The 19156-nt window shown below is 35.9% G+C and overlaps 1 protein-coding gene across 11 annotated transcripts in view; it reads right to left on the bottom strand.

The window, feature by feature from the left end:
• Positions 1 to 469: 469 nt before the first annotated feature.
• The window catches only part of LOC110008133 (uncharacterized), a 33136-nt gene continuing 14449 nt past the window's right edge, over positions 470 to 19156 (bottom strand). For 2 of the 11 annotated variants that reach the window (XR_016044632.1, XR_016044631.1), the window contains exon 2: positions 1374 to 9151. The gene's annotated coding sequence lies outside the window, so the exon portion shown is untranslated. Of the gene's footprint in view, positions 9152 to 10019; positions 11045 to 12865; positions 13054 to 19156 lie in introns of those variants that run through there. The other 9 variants (XR_016044640.1, XR_016044635.1, XR_016044638.1 and 6 more) reach the window with 8 other exon arrangements.

The following is a 19156-nucleotide window of genomic DNA, read 5'->3' as shown; positions in this document are numbered from 1 at the left end:
TTTTAGATTTCTATTTCCCTTAAGAAACTTGTCAAATATTAATCTCAATCCACATAACAAATAAATATCTTAATACCGTATAATATGGGAATATCTTAATCCCTCATAAAATGAGAATTCTTTAAGTGGGTGATTTTGGATAGCACCAAATCCAACAAAAAGCAAGGATGGAAGGGAAGGCACCAACAAACAGAAGGCTGATTTCATTGTTTTTGGACTAGGCCAAGGAGATTCAGACTCGGCTGAGTTAATCAACCTTGGCCTATGGGCGAGGCCAAGTACTATGTACCGATTTGTTGCATCCATTATGTATCCCCAGCCATAATCACATGCGTCTTATTGCCTTTTTGGTGATTATGCATGCCTCAACAAGATACTGAACTCAACTTGAGTTCAATCTCTTGAACTTTGTACCTATCGAAAATCATATATCCAATAGTAAGAAACAAACATACAGAAAGAAAATAAATTTTTGCATGCAAGATCTGGTTTATATAATTTCCAAAATACTTGTTCTCTCAAAAACAAAGTGCATGACAGTTCAACTATGTATTGGAAATTATCTGAATTTCCAAAATAGATATTCCTGATCATGAAATACACCAAATCAAAATACATATTTCAAAACCTAGAATACCCTTTAAATTATCTGAATTTTGTGAGTCTATCTGATGTACACAATTTTGTGAGTCTTATCTGATGTACGCCTTGGCTTGAGAAAAGGCTCTAGGAAGCAAGAGCAACTGTGCTGTTATCTCGAACTTGTTTTTGAGTTCATAGTTCGATTCCTTCTTCGATCCGCAGACGAATCTTCTCAAGCATTTCACATTTGCTAGGAAGAACCCAATCATTTCTATTTCACGCTCAGTTCCTGCAATTTTATCATCTTTACAATTTTGAGGCAACCCAACCAAGACTCAGTACGGTCCAGCATTTTCCAGTAATCTCCAACAACAACTTTGCTGAAATTACTTGGGTAGGTATCGATCTTCAAAATGCGAAAGTAATGAAGTTTAGGCTTGTCAACTAAAACATTAAATGCATTGGGTAATATATGTGATTTTGTTAATTTTAAAAAAATTCAATCTAGTAAAATAATAATAGAGCTATTTGAAAATCAAATTTGTACTGCACTTCAATGCACAAGAACCTCTAAGCAAGGGAAGCTTTTTAGGAGAAAGAAATGTCAAGACAGCCTTTTCTTCCATCAAATCAATGGGTACTTCCAACATCCTCACATTCCTATTACTCACAGGAAGTCTCTATGGTACATTATCCTACATTCCTATTACCTACAGGGAGTCTCTATGGTACATTTTCCTTGAACAGGTACTGACATGAATCAAGGAATTAGAGTGAACAGTCAACATTCACATGAATCAAGGAATTACAGTGAAGGAACACTATCAATAGAGAAGATTGATAAATACAGAGAAATTTGGAAAGAACTCTTACCCACAAGCTCCACTCATACAAGACAAGCCACTCTAATCGAAGCAAACCCTTTAGATACTCGCTTAGCCTGCCACCCCAATTGTCATTTTCGTTTAACATATGAACACTTAACTTATTAATGTTGGAACACTTATTCAAATTAATGTTTCTAAAATCACCATAAATATGTAAAAATACAAGATTTCGAGCAAGAACTTGATATGCGAGAGGCCGCTGCATTCCTCGAGTTTTAGGTGCACCAATTGCGGACTACTGAAATTAGGGACTCGAGTATGCCATCATGGAGAGATACCTTTTCAAGAGAGAGGAACTTTAGAGGCTAAAAACCCTTGAAACAAGACGGTGGTCTCAGCACGAAGCTGTCAAATTGAGAGAGACCAACGAGCTACACGCAAAAAGCAAGCGCTTGGATTTTGTATCACGCCTCATCATCTTCCTCTTTCTCCTCTTCATCTTCCTTGCCCCCTCTTCATCTTCCTCTTTGTCAGGATAGAACTTGATCACGAGTTCTTGCAATGTTGTGATCGTGAGTTCTTGCAATCCTTTTCAACAGAGTGAATATAGCCATCTATCGATATCAACAGATTCAATGCCTTCACGAAGGCAAAACCCAAGAATGGCTCCTATTTGGAGAATAAGGGCCCAATCAATTATAGTGACCCAATCGAGCTCATTCTGTTGAATGGGGTCTGCATCATTCTCAACATTGAAGAAGGGTCTATGTCATTCTCAACATTGAAGAAAAGAGTAGAAGCCCAAAGGTCGCTCCATCGCTTGAATAGAATTGAAGTTCTTCTTGTTTCTCGTATAGGCAAGAGGGAGAGAATGTGACGGAGAATTTCGTGAGAGAGAGCTCTGCCTATCAACTTTAGACCCATGGTCTTGAAGAACTGCAAAGAAATAATTGAGTACAAGGAAAAGTATCCACACTGTGAGAAACAATCTTTCTTTGTATTCAATGAATCAATCAAATATTACAATATAATCGTGGATTTATGGAGAAGGTACAACCAATACTTGCTACAACTGTAGGATACAATTTCTATATAGGTATAGCATACAATTAGACACTAACAAATCTCAATATCCAATTGCCATATTTGTTGTAGTTGCCATGTTTGTTCACACTCCCCCCAAACTCGAGATGATTTGAAAGGAATCATGGAGAGTTTGGAAACATACTGTGAAAAAAAATGCGAGGGGTGAGACTTAGTGAAGAAATCGTCAAGTTGTGCTGCGGTGGGCACATATGGTAAGGAAATTGTGCCTGCGAGATATTATTGTCGAACATAGTGGCAATCGACTTCAATATATTTCGTGCACTCATAGAATTCCAAATTTTTAGAAATATAAATGGCACTCTTGTTGTCACAATAAAGTGGAGTAGGAATTGAGATAGTGACACCCATGTCTTAGAGCAGCCAACGTAGCCAAACAATCTTGGTGGTGGTTTGTGCCATAGTCCAGTATTCAGCTTCTGTAGTTGAATGACCAATTCGTTTCTATTTCTTGCTTTTCCAAGAGATAAGAGAATCATCGAGAAAAATACAAAATCTTGTGGTAGATTTGTGATCACTCGGATTTCCTGCAAAGTCAGAATTTGTATAGGCCCGGAGTGCAAGTGAGGTAGAAGAGGAGAAGAATAAGGCTTAGTGACGGGTATCCCTGATATAACGAATGATGCGCAAAACGACAGCGAGATGTACACTCAAAAACTGACTTTATAAGCAATATCGGAGCGTAAAATTGTCAGATATATCAGTTTCCCAACCAACTGCCTATAAAAGGTTGGGTCAGGAAGAGCTTCTCCATCTGTAGCCCAAAATTTGGCATTAACCTCAAAAGAGGTATCAACTTTCTTTGTATCATTCTAGAGTCGAGCTTGAGAAACAATCTCTGAAGCATATTTTATCTATGATAACAAATAGCCACGAGGAAAATAGGCAACTTCTAGTCCAAGGAAATACCGCAAGAAACCCAAATCTTTCATTTCAAATGTGCTACTGAGCTTCTGTTTGATTTTATGAATTGTGCCCATATCAATACCAGAGACAATCATGTCGTCCATGTATAGTAACAAGAGAACTCATCCTTCAGAAGTTTCAGACACACAGCGCTAGGTCATGATGACTTTGTCGAAATCCATCCGAAAGAACTTACATTACAAAATTTCTCAAACCAAGCACGAGGTGCTTGTTTGAGTCTATAGAAGGTCTGTCGAAGTTTACACACGCGTTTTTTAGAATCCACAACGCTAAGAGGTAACTTCATATATACTTCTGTATCAAGATCACCATTGAGAAAATTATTTTTGACATCTAATTGATAGAGAAGTCATTGTTGAACAGAAGCTACTGAGATTAGTGTACGAACTGTAGTCATATGAGCGATAGGCGCAAAAGTTTCTGCAAAGTCGATGCCATACTGTTGATTGTAACACTTTGCCACCAAGTGGGCTTTCTATCGTTCTAGACTGCCATCTGCGTTAACAACAGTTTTTTCCTTTCGGGAGAGGTGTCAGGTCCCAAGCATGCATACGCACGAGAGCATTCAACTCACCAATTATTCCTTGTTGCCACTCAGGTTGACTTGCAGCCTTTTTGTAAGTCTGAGGTTCAAAAAAAGAATGAACAGAGGCAAGGAATGCTTAGTGCTAAGGTAAGAAGGTTTTAAAATCAGCAAGTCGGGGAGGTGGAATAGATACCCGGCTGCTCCGTCTAAGAGCAGGAGAGGTAGAGGATCAGCAAGTGCAGGGTTCTGATCAGGATTGTCAGCATGAGGTGGTGGAGTTCCTTCCTGGACTTCAGAAGGAGGGACACGGGTGGAATGACCAGAGGAATTAGGAACAGAATCAGAGAAAGAAAGGTGAGAGGGTGAGGGATTATTTTTATTGTCAAAGAATGGAATGTGCTCAGAAAACACCACATGTCGGGATACTCGATGCGTTTTAGTCACAAGGTCATAACACCTATATCCTTTTTTATGATCATGGAATCCGATGAAGCAACATTTGATCGTCTTCGGAGATAACTTATCTCTCTCAGTTGGGGGTAACAATACAAAACAAGTGCAGCCAATACATATAGAAGGGAATAATCAAGTGATCCTGTAAACAATTTTTGGAAAGGTGTTTCGCCAGATAAAATGGGGGATGGTATGATGTTGATGAGAAAGATTGATGTAAGAACAACTTCTGCCCAAAATTCTTTTGGGACAGATGTGGAAAAAAGAAGAGATCTTGTGGTTTCCAAGATATGACGATTTTTACGTTCGGCAACACCATTTTGTTCTGGTGCATAAGGACAGATTTTGTGGTATTGAATGTTATGATTAACCAAAAATTGTTGGAGCAACCCACTGATATATTCCACTCCAGAATCTGAGCGTAGGGCTTTGATTTTAGTGGAAAATTGGGTTTCTACATACGAATAAAACTGAGTAAAGATTTTAAAAAATTAAGTATGATTATTCATAAAGAAAACCCATGTATAACAAGTATGATCATCAAAAAAGGTTACTAAATAGCATGACCCTGCATTAGATGGAATATGTGCAAGACCCCACACATCAGTATGAACAAGATCGAGCATAAAAGGTGAAATAGAAGTACTTCGAGAAAAAGGTAAAGCATGAGATTTAGCGAAATTGCAAGTTGCACAATGTTGGACATCAGTAAAAATTTTATTTCTAATAGTACCAAGAACATTGTGGGAAAATAAAGCTGTAAACAAGAAACAAAAATGTGACCAAAACGTTGATGCCATAAAGATGTGTCATCAACAGTAGAAACAACATAGACATAAGAGGCTAGCATATGCAGTAGTCTAGGTAGTACAAATTTCCAACTTTACGCCCAGTTCCAATCAATTGCCCTGACTGCCTATCCTGTATGCAACAAGAAGATGAAGAAAAAACAACATTACAGTGTGAACGGGTAATCTGACCAATAGACAATAAATTCCTGGCAAGGGAAAGAACATGATAAACATTAGAAACCCTTAATTTACTAGAAGGGTCAGAGGTAAGAGATATGGAGCCCATGTTTTACACTTTCATAGTAGCTCCATCAGCAGTATAGATAGTATCAGAAAAAAACTTACAATCAACTAGGATTGACTCATTGGAGGTCATATAATGAGAAGCTCCTGAGTCAATCAGCCAAGAGGTAGAAACAGAGTACCTGAAAAAGAGGGAGTGGGTTCAGAGGCCAAGTGTGACTAAGTAAGCATAGACTGCACTTGTTCTAGTGTAAATGTAATAGTTGGTGAAGCAGGAGTAGGACTGTTACATCCAATTGAGTTGGTGAATACTTGATTAATGGTCGACTTATATCAGCAACAACAGCGAACATGGGTTTCGTCTTGTTTGGGCAGGTGCACTTGAAGTGTCCCAGTTCTTTACAATAGTTACATCTGACAGATGCCATGTTCTTGGGAGGGACATAGTACGAATTGCGTTGATTCTGTTTAAGCACATTAGATCTCTGAGGTTGAGTCGTAGCAAAAACTGTCTCCTTTAAACTTTGAGTTAAGAGATTTGATCTTGATTTCTTCTGCAATTAGCTCAGAAAGAGCTTGATTCAGAGTAGAGAGAGAGCTTTTGTGGACCAGGTCATTTCTGACACTCAAAATCTGGATGGAGTGCCAGTAAAAATTCAATAACTTGAAAATTCTCTCGAGATTTGGCAATTATTTCTGCGTTAGGACCATCTTCAATCGTAGATTCCATAAGTGCTAGAGCTTCCCAATGTGTCTTCATGGAAGAGTAAAAATCTTGGATTGACTGTTCTCCCTGTCTGAGGGAGCTAAGTTACTATACTAACTGGTACTTTTGTACCTAGCTAATTTGATTATAAATTTCCTCAAGAAATTTCCATGCTTCTCGAGCAATTTTGAAAGTGCTTAGATTGATCTCTATATTACTTTCAGATGAGCTCATCAACCATGCTATAATTTGAGCATTATTTATGCCCCAATCTTCTATTTTTCCTGACTCATCAAGTTTCTTCTAGGTCCCATCTATGTATTCGAGAAGGCCTTTTCCATGAATGATATTCCACATAAATGAAGCCCAAAAAGTGTAGTTGGTGTCATTGACTTTAATGGGTACAAGCTGGAAAGACTCGTATTTCTCCATACGATTCTGTATTTTTGGAGAAACTGTGGATAGAGCAAAGCTTAATGCCCTATTATCTAGTAGACAAAAGTTTTTTTACACAGAGAAAGTAAGAGAAAGAGGGATCAACAACCCCTATGCAAGATCAACTAAATACTATGGATCCCTAAGGATGCACAATGGGCCACCTTTTAAAGGTAAATAAAAAGTTAAAGCAAACAAATGCCAACGAAGGCAACAATAGAAGAGAGAGAAATAGATAAGAACGAGAGAGAGAGAGAAATAGGGAAGAACGAGAGACAGAGAAAGAGAGAAACCCAACAAAAAAAAAAAAAACATAACAGAGGAGGGGCAAGGCCGAAAAAAAGAATGGGTTTTCCCTAGTGATTTCAAGGGTTTTTCCAGCAGGGCAAGGTTGTTTTCCGATGAGATCAGGTGTGTTCCAATGAGAGTGGGATATAGAAAATTAAAAAGATATTAGAGAGATAGAGATAGATCAGATATCAGAGAGAGAGAAAATAGGGAGATAAAAGATCGCGGTTTTTTTTTTTTTTAACAAGCGGATTTATACTAAAAAGAGATAAAAGAAAGAGATAGAGATCTGAGAGAAAATAGAAAGAAATAAGAGAGATCTGAGATATGGGAGATTTAGAAAAAGAGACCGAGAGTAGAGATATGAGATCTGAGAGATATGGGAGATTTAGAGAAAGGGATATGGGAGATTTAGAAAGAGATCGAGAGTGGAGATCTCAAATCTAAGAGAGTTTAAACAGATCGCGGGAGACTATAAGAAAATCGATGGAGAGAGAAAACAAAGATCAAGAAAAATCCAATCAAAAATCAGAGAAACAAAAAAAGGGCAAGAGAAGTACCGTAAGAAACCCAACAAGATATCAGAGAAATCCAAGCAAATCGTAGAGGACCAAACAGAACGATTTTTTTACATATTCCAGAGAACTGGCTCTGATACCATGTGAGAAACAATCTTTCTTTGTATCCAATCAATTAATCTAAGATTACAATACAATTGTGGATTTATAGAGATGGTCCAACCAATACTTGCTAAAACTATAGGATACAGTTTCTATGTAAGTATAATATACAATTAGACATTGACAGATCTCAATATCCAGTTGCCATATCTATTGTAGATGTCATGGCTGTTCATACGGACTTATAACAAAAAGTTATTCCATGGGATTCCCCACGGTTGTTAATTGGAAGACGAGGGGACTATGATTTTCATGAGCAGTCGCCTCCTTGCAGTCTCACCATTCTTCTGTGTTGGTATGTGGCCTTTAAAGGCCTTATGAGTGCTTGTAAAATGAAAAAATATAGTGAAACATGAACTCAGTGGGAGTGTGGTCCCTCGTGGACCATACTATTCAAACGATGTTTATAAATACCGGACTATGCTTGACGTTCTAAGCCAATCGGTTGGAAAAAATCCATGTCACCTGAGCATAGAGAACAAACCGAGAAGGGTTCCAATGGGTCATCCCTTGATGAGATCGGAGCATATGGTCGAATGAGTGAGTCGAGATGTGACCCTTGTGTGTTATGGTGGGCTACAGAGACGGGGGCCAAAGCCCCATCCATGTGCCATCACACAGCATGCATATTGATAGATGGTTCGGGAAAGCAAGTAAGCCACCTTTTAAGGTGAAACATATTCATGTGCGAGAAATACCCCTATGCGCCATAGAACTGTGGCCGCATCAAGTAGTTGACCTTGACTAGTATCTAAGGGACCTGTACTCTATAGACTAGGATTGCGATCCCTTAGCTCATCGGCCAAACCTTGGTGACCTGCTAATGAGCCCCTGCTTGGACTGTGGGTCATGGGAGACACTTAGTCGATCTGATAAAGCAAGTGTGGTCTATGGTCCACAATTGAAGGTGGAGTGCCCCATGATTGTTGATTCAATTCCTAAACCGTATGGATCTCTTTCCCATCTAACTAATTTAATTGTGTTTGTTTTATGATAGAAATTATTTTAGAATTATTAGTTGAATTTTTATGAACCACTGGATATTTTATTTATAATTTTTGGATTTATATAATTAAAGATATTGATTTTACAATAGTTTAAATATTCAAATAATATTTTAAAATCTTTTTATTAATTTTAAATATATAAAAATATCATGCGGGCCCATTGTGCGCATATGCCCACTATATTTCTAGAAAGTGGGGCCCATGAGTGCCTCCCTTGGGTGGCACACCCTACCCTTTATTTTCTTTCCTATTCTTATGCAATTGACTATTATAAGGCTTTCCTATTATTATGGGTAGTGCTCAACCGAATACCAAAGCCTTTAGCCAATGCATAAGCCTTATAATAGTCAATTGCATCTTCCTCTGAAGAAAACTTCATTCCTACACGGGGTACATTTGTTTCTAGGCCTTTAGTTGAGGAGTTAGGTTCTCCCTCTTGTATTTCTATAAATTTTCTAAGAGGGGTTGCAAGATAAGGAACATGCTTCGTAGGCTCATTGTTGTCACCCATGTTATCTCCAATTGCACAAGTGGGTGATACAGTCTGAAGCGGTGTGATCCATCTAAGTTTTTCAACTGACCCTACATAGAAAAACAAACTACATAAATTATGTATTCAAACCTTTATATAAACATAACAACACTCCTAATTAACTATTCAAGTAATCTTACTTCCATTATAGGATCAACCATATTCAAACAATTGCAAACAACATGGGTGCACTCTTATTACTTTGAACTTAACTCTTAAAGTAATGTGTATGAGCGTTAAACACTAAATTAGACATCCTGTGCTTTTGTAGTTCACATATGACATTAATAGTGTCAAGACACAGAACTCATGTATCTATTTGAAAAAATGTCTCAACAAGTTGATCATGCCTACATATATGTTATATTAGTTTTCTGTAATCTTAAGTGGGACAAAAAGATTAAGGATATGTGACCAAACCAAGTAATTTTGGATGTTAACTTATATAACCAGGCATTAAGATAACCCAAAATTCACAAGTTCATCAGCCCATCACATCACACATTGTGCATAAAGTACACAACACACTCAAAAGTCTTCACATATGAATCAAATTCAAGCCCATCAGTAAACTTTTCCATTGAAATATCAAGGATAATAGGAACTTCATCAGTAACCGTTTCCATTGAAATAACAATGATGATGGGACAACTAATGAATTAAAAAAAAATGCCATTGAAAAAGAAATACCCCTAAAAAATGGTGATGAAAGTTAAATAGGATGAGCACATATGAATCAAATTCAGGCCCATCAGTATACTTTTCCATTGAAATATCAAGGATAATGTGAACTTCAACAGTAACCATTTCTATTAAAATAACAATGACAATGGGACAGCTAATGTATATAAAAAAATTGCCATTGAAAAAGTAGCCCTAAAAATTGGCGATGAAAGAAAAATAGGATGAGCACATATGAATCAAAATCAAGCCCATCAGTAGACTTTTTCATTGAAATATCAAAGATAATGGGAACATCATCAGTAACCTTTCCATTGAAATAACAATGATAATGGGACAGCTCATGTATTAAAAAAAAATTGCCAATTGAAAAAGAAATAGCCCGCCAATTGAATTGAAACATGTATTTCTTTTTCATTTATATTTTGGGCATTTGGTCATAGGCCTCCAATTGAAGATTTCAAAACCATGAACTTCAGACTCTGATCCAGCCGCCAGACATTGAAACCTCAAAAATGTCCATCTTAATATGCATAAATTTCTGCACAAAACTAAACAGCGTGACTTCTCTCCTCCTTTGACTTGTTAGTTGGGCACAAACCAATAGATTGTTTACTGGAAACACAGGACAAAAACCAGGCAATCACTAATCAACATTCCCAAGTCGATGATAATGGATCCCCTCACACTCCTTCCAAATACCCTGGATTTATAAATTGGCCACTGTAACTGAGGAAGACCCCGAATGTAATCCACAAAATGCTCAGTTTCTAATTGTGGATAGTTCTATCGTAACAAACTTCGTCAATCAAGCAATATCTCAATGGAAACCCTAAACACACCCAGTTTATCATTGTTCCATGGTCCATGAAAATAGATTTCTATTTGCCCTAAAACACTTCAAGTTGTTGTTTTAGTCAATGGTATTAAATATATTGATCGGAAACCACAAAGAACAATGATAATGAAGAGGATTAGAAGCTTTATTCCACATCACTGAAATCAAATTGTTGTGCACCTTAGTACTAATATGCTTTCTTCAAATCCTTCCGCAGCCATGAATGCATAAAAAGAGAAAACCATCAACTTTTAAGATTTCAAAAACATGAACTTCACAAATTTCACGGACTTTGATCCAGCAGCCAGACATTATAACCTGAAAATGTCCATCTTCATATGCATAAATTTCTGCACAAAACTAAACAGCTTGACTTCTGTCCTCCTTTGACTTGTTAATTGGGCACAAACCAACAGATTATTTACTGGAAACACAGGACCTCCGAGTGTGAGGCCACATCCAAACCAAAGCCCCGCCACCAAAATTCACAAAATAATTTTTTTTTAAAAAAAAATAGGATAGTTAAGTCTATGTATAAGGATTAACAAAATATGAACACAAGATAAGACAAGCATTTACAACTCCAAAAACACAGGTAATTCTTCTACCCCATCTCAAACGAGATATTGAAACATCTCAATAGAAACCATTGCCTAGATTGATCAGAGCGGTTGTTTCAAATAGTAGTGATGTAGAGTTTCAATCTATATGTAGAGTTTCATTCTATATGGTCAAAGAAGTGATGAAGCCAAGCCAATCTTCACAACACTCAGGTCAAGTGAACACAATATATATCAGAGAGAGAGAAAGAGATAATCTTTAAATGCAAACTAGCAAAAAAAAACCAGATTTACAGCATTAGAAAAAACATCCTATTTTTCATAGCAAAAAACGCAGATCAGTAATGAATACCCCAAGTGCAAACCCATCACGGGGTTTTTCAAACCAATAACCAATAACTATAACCCATCACAGGGTTTCAAAGCAATAACCCATAACTATTTGTACATTTGTGACTATGATTAAGATAGGGCTTTCACTTTTGTTCTCGTATGAGAGGCGCAGAGAGAGGGAGACGTAAGTTTGGTAGGGCTTCCCCTGTATTTCTGGTTTAGAGAGAGAGAGTTCGCGAGGGTGTATTAGGGCTCCTGTAGTTTGTGAAAGATAGAGAGGAAACTGGGCGCGAGGGAGAGATAGGGCTCCTCTGGTTTTAGAGAGAGAAAGGGATTTTTTATTTCGTGTGGCTTAGAAAGAGAGAGGGAGTGTATGCAGCGGTACAGAGAGAAAGATGGAGTATGAGAAGGGCTTGAGGCAGGTAGGCCTGCCATCTCTGCACAATAGGTAGGAATGTAAGCGAGAGTTTGCAAGCCTAAGCTGTCTCCATTTCAAATGGAGCTTCCCTTCTGCAAGCTAGCGTTTCCCTTTTTAAATGAGGACCCTTGATTTTAAATACGTTAATCTACGCCGTTGGCGCACCACAACCAAATACGCGAATTTGCGTATCTCATCTTTTCCCATATATATATATATATATATATATATATAGTCAATATTTTTTTATTAAAGAAGAAAACATTGTGACTTAAAGGTATTTATAAAAGTGAGAAAAAAACTATCATGTATTTTTTTTAAATACCCATATACCTTGACCTATGTTTCTAGTCATTTAAAATCTTCGATTACCTAAGACCTTGAACCATAGGGAATGTTGAAGGAATGTCATCTTGCTAGGCTTCCTTGACACATGTTGTGTTGATTAGATAACTTGGTTTGTATGGATTTATTACCAAGATGCCTAGTGTGGTTGAACCTTTGTGGTTCATGAAGGTTATGCATATTGTGAAACTAACGGATATCGAATTACTTATTGCATAATAATGCTAAAAATGTATATGTTGTATATGAAATAATTGAGAGGGAGCTGCTATAGTCCCACTTTTTTTTTAGCTGCTTGGAATTCAGATATACAGGTGCAAGCTATCTCACGGATCCAGATGATGTGAAGTCTACATCTAGATATATATTCATGCTTAGAGGGGGTGCAGTGTTTTGGAAATCAAATAAACAGGATGTAGCAAAATTGTCCACCATTGAGGCAGATAAGGATTTTATGTGACAACACGATGGCGATATGAAGTGTCAAAAGAGCCACAATTCCATAAAAACTCCAAACATATAAAATCATGTTTCTATGACATTGAAAAAGATAGATATCTAGATAAACTAAATATTCCAGTAGGAGCACCTGCTAGTATTTGACATGCCAGATAGAACACTATAAGGGTACATACGACCCCATACAATAAGGGTACATGATGGTCTTCTGCGACAACAACTCTGTGATTCACGATGTGATATGAAAGATGGGCTACGACCACCTTTGGGACGAGATCCAAGCAGCAAAGAGAGAAAAAGGCGTTGCCTCTATAAGTCCTGTTGTGAAAGAATTGATGGCGAAAGCCATGATTAATGTATTGAGAAAGAATAAATAAAAATGCTTGAGAGATATTGTAAATGGGAAAGAGAGATAGGGATGAGAAAAAGTGAGAAAGAGATAATGTAAGGCCTTCAAAAGCCAAGTGGGAGATGTTGGGTTTATGTGGCCTTTAAAGGCCTTATGAGTGCTTGTAAAATGAAATAATATAGTGGAACATGAACTCAGTGGGAGTGTGGTCCCTCGTGGACTATACTATGCAAACGATGTTTGCAGATACCGGACTGTGCTTAACGATTTAGACCAATCGATTGGGAAAAACCCATGTTACATGGGCATAGAGAACAAACTGAAGAGGGTTATAATGGGTCATCCCTTGATAAGGTCGGAGCATATGCCTGGATGAGTGAGCCGAGGGACTGTGTCACCCTTGTGTGTAATGGTGGTCTACAAAGACGGGGGGCTAAAGCCTCATCCATGTGCCATCACACAGCATGCATATTGATAGATCGTTCGGGAAAGCAAGTAAGTCATCTTTCAGGGTGAAACGTATGCATGTGTGAGAGATACCTCTATGCGTCATAGAGCTATGGTCGCATCAAGTCTAAGTGACCTTGACTCGTCTCTAAGGGAGGACCTGTAATCCACAGACTGGAATTGTGATCCCTTGGCTCATTGGCCAGACTTTGGTGACCCACTAATGAGCCCCTGCTTGGACTGTGGGTCATGGAAAACACTGGGTCGGTCAGATAAGCAAGTGTAGCCTGTAGTCCATAGTTAAAGGTGAAGTGCCACATGATTGTTGATTCAATTCCTAAATCATATGGATCATTTTCCCATCAAATTAATTTAATTGTGTTTGTTTTATGATAGAAATTATTTTAAAATTATTATTTGAATATTTATGAACCATTGAATATTTTATTTATAATTTTGGATTTATAAATTTAAAGATATTGATTTTACAATAGTTTAGATATTCAAATAATACTCTAAAATATTTTTATTAATTTTAAATATATAAAAATATCATGGGGGCCCATTGTGCACATGGTCCCACCATATTTCTAAAAGGTGGGGCCCATGAGTGCCTCCCTTGGGTGGGGCATGTCCCACCTTTTATTCTCTTTTCTATTTTTTAGTGATATGGTATATGGCCATATGTTTGGAAGATATTGACTTGATATATCTTTGAAAGATTTTGTGGAAAAATTGAGTAGACTTGTGTTATTTTATGATATGCACAATATTTTGATTAGATTTAATTTATTTAATTTCTATTGATGGGAAAATAGTTTAGGAAAGGGGGATAATGGTTCATGCACCTTCCATAATATTGATGACCCATCTATGGAATGGATGACTCAAATCGCTCACCCCACAAGTCACTCAAGGTCAATGATTCATATTCAATCTCACAAGAAGAGACAAGTCAAAGAAAACCCTATGAAACTCTAATCTTGTTCAAAGTCTATAAAAAGGGATTGTCTTTACCCAAAAAAATCTCTACACCTTATCTCTTGTACCTAATTCTCATCTTTTTCTTTCATATCCCACAAAGGGGCACACCCCACTTAGAATTTCTCTCTCTTAAGAAAAGTTTTTCTCTCTCACGAAAGCCAAGAAAAAAGGGGCATGTCCCACTCTCTCATCATTGAGATCTCTCTCTCTCCTACATTGTAAAAAAGGGCTAAGGGTTTAAGCTATGGGGTTTTTCTCTCTCCCATCTCTCAACTATAGATTTGTGACTGAGGGTTTTAGGGTATAGCAAAAAAAGAATTCAACTCTTTCAAACTAGGATGCTAAGGAAATTCACCTAGGGTTTGAGTTTGTAATCAAAGGGGTTCATGTTCTAATGGTGTGGCTTGACCTAAACTTGCTTTCCTGGTTGAGATTGAAGGTTGATCATTGATCTCGCGCCATCGGATGGTGGTGACTCGGTGTGGGGTGAAAAGGGGTAAAAGATCAACCTTCAATCTCAACCAGAGTAGTAAACGAATAATATACTCCCTTGGGAGTGAAAGAAAGACCTATGTGATCTTTTACTGGAGAATATATTATTCGTTTACTACTCTGGGCAGATTTGGAGATATAATGTTAAGAAATGTAATGTCTTGAACTAGGGATGGTATTGGAAACAGACTCGACTTGCGACTGGATGGGGTAGATCTAACCTGGGTGGTCTGGGTATGGGTCCAAAAATTGGACCGGACGCGTCGGATCCCAGTTCATATCTTGGACCTGGACATTATTCGGGTGTTATTGGTGTAGGTCCCACATTATATTTTGGAAAAATTATGATACCCCAAAACTTTGTACACATTCTACTCCCAACACCTTTAGTATCACTCCCATGATCCAATTAATGTTTTTTTTACTTTATCCCCACTCAAAAAGTCAGACTAACTACCCTTCCCCTCTTTTACCCTACCCATAAAATTACTCTCTCCCTGCCTTCTCACTCTACCTCCTCTCTCTATCGGCTTTCTCTCTACTCGAACTTGAAGTCACCAGACCTTGAAAACAAGTCCCACGTTATACTTTCAAGTCTGGAGACATCGGATCTGGTTCCCATAATATTTTCTTTTGGTCTAGGTCTAGGTCCGGGTCCGGTAGCGACTTGACACATTGTCACCCCTATCTTAAACCCAGTGAGCAACTTAAAAAAAGATATCATAACTTTGTACACATTCTACTCCCAACACCTTTCGTATCAGTCCTATGATCTAATTAATGTTTTTTTTTTGCTTTATCCCCACTCAAAAAGTCAGATTTAGTACCCTTCCCCTCCTTTACCCTACCCATAAAATCTCTCTCTCCCTGCCTTCTCACTCTACCTTCTCTTTCTACCAGCTCTCCCTCTACCTAGGCCCAAAGTCACCGGACCTTGAACACAAGTCCCACTCTATACTTTTTGGTCTGGAAACTTCGGATCCGGGTCCCATAATATTATTTTGGGTCTGGGTCCAGGTCCGGTAGCGACCTGACACATTGTCACCCCTATCTTGAACCTAGAGAGCAACTTAAAAAACTGAAAGAAAGAAAGTGCGTGGTCATGGAAAAGGAACAAGCAAAAAAGAAGTTACCAAATATATCTACCAAACGTATATTAAATCACGCTTAAGTTAGACTAGAAACATGACATTAAACTAGAAAAGAGTCTTAATTGCAGAGAGAGTTTAAGGTTTGAGGACTTTCCAAAGACAAAGTTTTACGGCACCTATTAAGAAAAACCTAGTGATATGTACGTGCGTTGCACGTTAAATTAATTATTAATTATCAGACGTGCATTTTGATTTCTTGTAAAACTAAAAAAAACTAATAATTATTAATTATAAAAATAATTTTTTTATCTTGAAATAATATTTTAAAATGACTTTTGATGAGAGAGAAAGAGAAGGAGCTTCATATAGATCCATCTTCACATAATTATAAGCTTCATCCATCTTCACATAATTATACAGAGAGAAGATACACCTACTTTGCCGGTCTTAGATAAAAAGATTGAGAAACAATACAGTAAATACAAAAATATGAATATTTTTCTCTTATTCTAATTTGATGCATTATGCATATTTATGGGTCAAATCAAAGCCCAAAAACTTTGTAATTATGTTTTTTTCTTTTTAATTATATTATTCACTAAATTAGTTTTACTTATGTTAATATATATTAATTATTTATAAGTTAGTATTATTTTGATTATTTAACAAAACTAAAGACACACAAAAGAAAAACAATAAAGAAATTATCTTTTTATTTTTTTCATTTAGCAATATAAGTTTTTACTATATCATTAGCTTATATAATTTGTATTTTTATTAATTATTTTTCAGTTTTTATATTTTCGGTTATATTATTTTTAATATAATTAATTTTATTTTTAACTACAAAAGTACATATATTATTCACTTATAAGTAAAAATTATTAAAACATTAGAGAATAAGAAAATACAAAAATATGTCACATGATACATATAATAAAATTATAATAAAAAGGTATATGTTGCAATCAAAACTAATCATAGTGGTGGTATTATTTATTTTCCTCCTTTTATGATAGTAAAAATTTTCTTCTTTTTTAAATTTTATTTTGAATATTGAAAATTATAAAAAAAAAAATTACAGATAAAAAATAAAAGAAATAGAAGAAGAAAAACATAAATGAATAAAGCAAATCGGAAGATTTTTTTTTTTTTTCTTTTTCTTTTTTGCAATTACTAATCATAGTGATACTATGATTTTTAAATCTTTTATTTACTAATGTGACTTAACTTTGAGGTACTTATTTCTACAAAATAATTTCAATTATGATAGTCCTTCTCTAATTTGTACTTATGATTGATTATAATTATGCTTTTTTCCTATTTTTTGTATTTACAATTACATCATTCATTAATATAAATTAAATAATTTTTACACAAAATATAAAAAAAATTTATTTAAAATTGAAAACAAATAACATTAATGATTTCTATGAAAGAAATTTACATGAGATAGAAAGCAACATTTTATATCATACACTAAACCGCTCACTAAATAGAATTCTTTTTTTATTGAAATATGAAAGAAATTGGAGTACAACATATGAAGATATGACAGAAGTTTTGAAATGTGGGGAAGAGAGGTAGAGAAATTTTAGGAAAGTTGATTTATTAGGAAAGAGAGAGAGTGGAGGTATGTGAGAATATTGGTGAGGAGAGAGAAAAGAAAGAAAATAGTAGGGAAATGAGATTTATTAGAAGAGATAAAATAGGACAGAAATTTTAAGAAAGTTGATTTATTAGGAGAGAGAGAGAGAGAGAGAGAGAGAGAAAGTAAGTACATAAGAATATTGGTGAAGAGAGACTAGAGAAAAAAATGTGAGACAATAGTAGTATCATATTAATATATATTTTATAATAATTCGATAATTATTATTAAAAATTATAATTAAAATAAATTTTTTTGTTACTATTAATATTTATAACTAAATAGTTACATTTGTAGTATTAAATATATTTATTACCAGCAGATTATTATTTTCTTAAGAATACATTATACTTGTATGATTCATATAGTTTAAAAAAAATTGATGCAATTAAACAATGAGTATCACATAAAAATGAAAATTCGCTTAATTCAAAGATGATGACATAACATTCACTCATCTTCATGAAATATTGCATGGGTCTAAGCATGACAACCAATACATTTTATTACGGTGTATTTTATCATCTATGAGCATAACTTCATTGCACATATAGAAGTACAATCGATAACCAATTAAAATTATTTAGTTCTCACATTAAACACTACACACACTTCTAAGCAAAAGTAATACCAAATAAATACAATATCCAATGAACGGGCAAATGAAGGCTCCTCTAGGTTCTCTCTCAAAGTAGCCAAGGCGGCTATATATATGTTTTTTGCTTCTTCTATGGCATGTAGAAGGGCTTCATCTATGAGTTTCTAGAAAATACAAAAAAAAAACAAAACAAAACAAAAAAAAAAAAAAACAACAACAACATATAGAAGTACAACCTATAAACAATTAAAACTATTTAGTTCTTATATTAAACACTACACATGCTTCTAAGAAAAAATAATACCGAAGAACTCTAATATCCAATGAGCAGCCAAATGAAGACTCATCTAGGTTCTCTTAAAGTAGCCAAGGCTGCTATATTCATTTTTCTTTTTTCTTCCATGGTGTGTAGATGGGCTTCATCAATGGGTTCCCGGAAACGAAGAACCAAAAAAAAAAAAAATAGAAATCCGGATAATATACAATATCAAAAGAAAATAGAAATCAACATCCCTATGTAGAAGAAAAAAATATGTTTGCCTTGGAGAGTATTAGCATAGTCACGTGTTGTGTGTGAAGCACAATTGTGTGTGAAGCACATGTTAAAAGTTGAGAGAGATAGAGAGGTGTGGCATGCATAAGAGCGGGACATAAGAGATAGAGTCGTGGCATGCATGTGTGTGTGAGAGGGTAATGTGGGTAGGAGAATTGTGAGGGGGAGAGAGAAAAAGTAGGAAGGAGAAAGATGGGAGAGAGACATGTGGGAGAGAGGTATGTAGGACGTGAAGAGAAATATAGGAGAGATAAATGTA

This window comes from Amborella trichopoda, chromosome 11 (genome assembly GCF_054954075.1).
Source record: "Amborella trichopoda isolate Santa Cruz 75 chromosome 11, AtrichopodaSantaCruz75HAP2 v2.0, whole genome shotgun sequence".
NCBI classification, from domain to species: Eukaryota; Viridiplantae; Streptophyta; class Magnoliopsida; order Amborellales; family Amborellaceae; genus Amborella; species Amborella trichopoda.
The sequence above is the reverse complement of the archived record's forward strand: the minus strand, read 5'-3'. Positions and strand labels throughout refer to the sequence as shown.